Source organism: Coturnix japonica, chromosome 6 (genome assembly GCF_054131305.1).
Source record: "Coturnix japonica strain WE chromosome 6, WE-NBRP24, whole genome shotgun sequence".
Lineage (NCBI taxonomy): Eukaryota > Metazoa > Chordata > Aves > Galliformes > Phasianidae > Coturnix > Coturnix japonica.
This window is the reverse complement of record NC_140668.1, coordinates 4,613,001-4,617,770: the sequence shown is the minus strand read 5'-3', so window position 1 is coordinate 4,617,770 and position 4,770 is coordinate 4,613,001. Positions and strand designations below refer to the sequence as shown.

General features: G+C 44.4%; 1 long non-coding RNA gene across 1 annotated transcript; it reads right to left on the bottom strand.

Moving 5' to 3' along the window:
* Nucleotides 1-478: 478 nt before the first annotated feature.
* Nucleotides 479-2,688, bottom strand: LOC146760262 (uncharacterized). Its single transcript, XR_014947407.1, has 2 exons — nucleotides 2,380-2,688; nucleotides 479-534 (listed from the first exon to the last, which is right to left on the bottom strand). It is a non-coding gene; the product is annotated as an uncharacterized LOC146760262 (long non-coding RNA).
* Nucleotides 2,689-4,770: the final 2,082 nt, after the last annotated feature.

Here is a 4,770-nt window from a genome sequence, read left to right as displayed (position 1 = left end):
TAAACATGGCTTCTACAAGGACTGACTGAATGTGGCCGTCATCACCTTCAAAGTACCTGATACAGAAGGATCACACTCACTGTCAGACAAAACCTCTTTGGAGAGGTGAACTGACTGCCCTGTTCACCCCCACGTTGGAAATAACTGCACTCATTTCCTACCTGCTCCTGGCAGTGTGGGATGGTGGGATAGCATCACACTTCCCACACTAAGCTTCCCACCATGTCACTTGTTCCACCCTAACCTCAGTCCCAAAACAAAAGGGGAACTCGCTTCTGAACCCTCTTCATTTCAGATGTCTTATATGCTTGATCTCCAACCCACCCCCCACTCAGGAGAAAGATCCCCCTCTTACACCCTACCATCTTGCTGCATTCTAATGTTGTCATCAGCCTTCAGCTTGTTGTCATCTTTGTACCACTGGGTCTGAACCTCATCGTGTGAAATCTCACAGACAAAAGATGCACTCCCATATTCATTCACTTCCACATCTTCCAGTGCTTTAACAATCTTGATATCTCCAGCTGTGAAACACTAGAGATATATTTGTCAGGGTATTTCCAGAACTGAGTGCAGCATCTTTTCCTTACACATATTTGCATAGAAAATAAGTAGGATTATGTTTTATTCTAAACCATCATCCATTCCTGAGTCATTTCCCTTTTCAACACAGTCAATGCATTATTGCCCTTGAACTTAAAGATAGACTTACTAGCTACAATGGAGCTCCCTGCAAACAGTTTTCATGGAAACCAGAATCTCATTTATTCTAAAACCTTTCAAGCAAAATTAAGGGTAGAAAAACAATAGAACTGACTGAATCTTTAAGGTCATTTAGTTCCAGTCCCCCTGCTATAGGCAGGGACACCTCCCTCCAGACCAACTCTTCTCCTCAGGGTCAAGGCTTCTCTCAAATCATTCTCCTCTAAGCCTGTGCCTGTGCTTGGGATTGCCCTGACCCAGGTGCAGGGCCTTGTACTTGGCCACACTCAAGTTCATGAGGCTGCCAAGGGCCCACCTCTCCAGCCTGTCCAGGTCCCTCTGGGTAGCATCCCTTCCCTCTAGCACATCAACAGCACCGCTCAGCTTGGTGTCATCTGCAAACTTGCTGAGGGTTCATTTGATTCCACTCTCCATGTTGCCTACAAAAATGTTAAATAACACTGGTCCCAACACCACCCTCCATCTGGACACTGAGCTATTGACTGCAGCTCTCTGAGTGTGACCATCCAGACAGTTCCCTATCCTGCAACTGGTCCATCCATCAAAACCATTTTTCTCCAGTTCGGTGACCAGGATGTCATGCAGGATGGGATCAAATGCTCTGCACAGGTCCATGTAGATGATGTCAGTTGCTCTCCCATTATCCACTGATGCTGTTACTCCATCATGAAAGGCCACCAAGTTTGTCAGGCATGGCTTGACCTTGAGGAAGCCCTATTGGTTACCACCATCACCTCATCTTTATTTTCCAAACTATGCCAAGGAGAACTAGACAGAACTCTACAATGCCGTGTCACTACAAACCTGTCTGAACCATTGGCTTCTCTGCATGCTCATCACTAGTCTCTCCTTAGCTTGTGTGCCCACAATGTATGGGGAATGTCAGCCACAAATCTTACCTAGGGGACATCTTTGCTTCAAAGTCCCTTGAACATCACACAATCCCTTTTAACTCTCTAGGTCTGCACTTATTTATGTCAGAATCAGACCATATTTCTGTGCTGCTATTTCCCTTTCCTTCTGAAGGGCCTGGATACAACTTGGATTAACCTCAGGAGCAGAGTTCCTGCATAAAACAGCCAGTACTGAAACAGCAACCCAGCCTGGTTGCAGACTGAGAGAGAAAATGAGAGTTCACCGCCTGTGAATAATGAGACTTCTCTTATTTCCCTGGGAAGTAATGCCCACTTTTTTACTTTGACAGAGCTCCTTCCCATCCTAGAAGGGAAAATATCAAGTCAAATCTACATTAGTCCTTCCATCTCTGCACTGGGCAAAGGCAGCCTTCAAATCTATGCTTAATTCACCCAATTCCCTAGAATTAATGGAACTGTACTTACTGGAACATATGCTGACGCTTAAGCACAGTGCAGTGTTTTCAACATGTAGGAATGGCTATAGAACACGCATAAATTCTGGCTGACATATGACAGCTTAAAGCACTGCAGAGGACTGTTAACAAGCCCGTTTGGACATCACCTTGAATAAATGATGTTATCCCCAAGTAAGGGAAGGAACAGCTGAGCACCGGGGAGGCACACAAAGGGCCAGAGCAAATTCTCACACTGTCAGGTGCAAAGAAAACTGAGATTTCACCCTAAAACCCAGTTCAAAACAAGGCTACAAAAACCTGGCTGAGAATTTCTGAATGCTCACCAGTTGTTTCCAGCTCGAAGGTCATCTTCTGGCCAGCAGCCTCGCAGATGTATTCTCCAGCATCTTTCTTCTCCAGCTGCTCCACAACCAGACGCCGTGTTTTGCCCACAGATTCCATTCTGAACTTTCTGGAGGAGGCAAGCAGTCTTCCATCCTTGTACCATTTTACTCCAGTTGGATCCTGTGCTACTTCACAGCTGAGGGAAGCACTTGCTGCCAGGGCAGCACTCACCTCTTTCTGCACCTTCTCCTAGTTTATAAACACAGGTTTTGGCTCTGAGGGAAAAAAAGAAAAACAGAAGGACTGAAATGAGACCATCTTGTAGGTTTGTATGTACAGGTTGGAACAGGTTTAGGTTACCACTTGTGCCCAAACTAATAGCCTTCACTAGAGAATATCAGCTCTTCTGTTGAAACTAAGTGTCAAATCTAGGCAAGAAAGAACCTAGGAACTGAAGGAACCAAGAGGGTCCTTGAACACCAGTCCCATGGTTGCAAGTCACTATGCAAACATATTGAACCCAAAAGAACATCTGACCTGCAGGCAACCAAAACCTGAGTTCCTTTTGCTTAAGACCCACTGTGAAACATCAAAACACATAAACATGTGATAGTCAAACCACTGGCTGCCTTTTCATGACCCAGAACAGTACTCCTGGCTTCCTGAACAGACTCCTCATGGCCTCTACCATTGCCACAACTGTGACTGTCAAAGGCACAAAGGAAATATGCTCACCAACGCAGTCCTTTGTTCTTTGTGTGTGATTTGCAGATATCTATCTTACTTTGAGCTCTGGCAATAGTCAGCTCTACCAGGTCTCTTACTGTGAGTAGCAGACTCACCTATCCAGATGCAGCCTCTGACATAAAGGCATAGTAAAAAGGCAGTGTACTACTAGGAGAAGTTCCTGCTTCTCCTGCCATGAAAGGCTGCATGTAGAACATGCACTCCAGCCTCACTGCACATACTTATCTTAGTCAAATGTTTAGGTGAACAAGAATTACAGTTTGGGATCTCAGGCACAGGAGAGATTTGAATAATATCTTGAATATTGCTTCCACTGTACATATATCAGTAAATATAATTCTACAATTGAATGGTTTTCTTCAGGGAACTGAGTCCCAGCATACAGTCTCTGCCGAAGGGCATGATGTATTGTTATTGTGGCCAACTTAGATACTTCGGGGCCACTAACCAGTACACTATCTGCCCCTGAATCCCATAACCGTAATAACCAAGCCGGAACACTTTCCCTTGGCCTTTGCCTAAATCGTTGCACTAGGTCCATGAGTTCAGTAGGCATATATGGACAGGCTGTTACATGTAAAACAGATTCGGCAGGGGGCCATTGATCAGGAGGCACTCCTGCTGGTCGATCTTGAATTTTCTTTGTTTTTTGAGTTATTACTGGACGGACTTCTAGTGAGTCCGTCTCAGATGGTTTTTCTAGATCAGATTTAGTGATCTTATTTTGATTCATTTCTTCAGGATCCTGATCGTCATTAAATGAAATGTATCTAATTTGAGGGTTGGAGGAAGAAAATGACGGTTTTTTTCCTGTCAATAGATTGATCTCACCCTCCAATTTTTCAATACGGGCCTTTAACAATTCATTTTCACGTGCAATGTGGTTTGATTTTATCTCTGCCAGATTTAAGGCATTTAATAATGGCCAGGCTGCCATAGATGCAGCCATTCACTTTTCTTTCGTAATTAAGATATCTTTTTGTAGTCCTAGAAAGTAATCAGTTAGACAATAGGCGTCCATGTTATTTGGTACTCTTAAAGGGCCCCATTGTTCAATAATTGTTGCTAATTGGTAATATGGGGATGCCTCAAAACCTGGAATTTGTCCAGGAAGGCATGTCCCTAAGGGGGTGGACTTCTCCCCCTTGTACCAATTAAAGATTTTCCATACAAAGGACATTTTTTTTTTTTCCCTTATATTTCTAGATGCCAAGTCAGTGGCTCCTGGCTGGCTCGCCAAATGTATTGGCAGTAACTATGCTGGTACTAACAAGGATAACAATTACAACCAAAATGGTAGAAATACAGAAGATATAAGGAAAAGGGAACTCACCAGAGCTGAGGCAATCCTCCCTGGCGAGCGATCTCCAAAAGATGCTGCCTCAGTGAGGGTCAGCCCTTAAATGAGGTCTCAGAGGAGGTGGAGTTGAACTCCACCCCTCCAGGGAGCACAGCTACATAACTTTCACCTGTGCTCCCACAGCTGACCCCACACTTGCCTCAGCTGATCAATCAGTGGTTCACATTGTGATCTCCCATACAGAACTGAATGCCAACATCTGAACAATATCAATTGCCAGTGAAGAACTTCCTCCCTGCCAGACCAAAACAGTTTAGATAGCCCTAAACTTGTTTTCATTTCC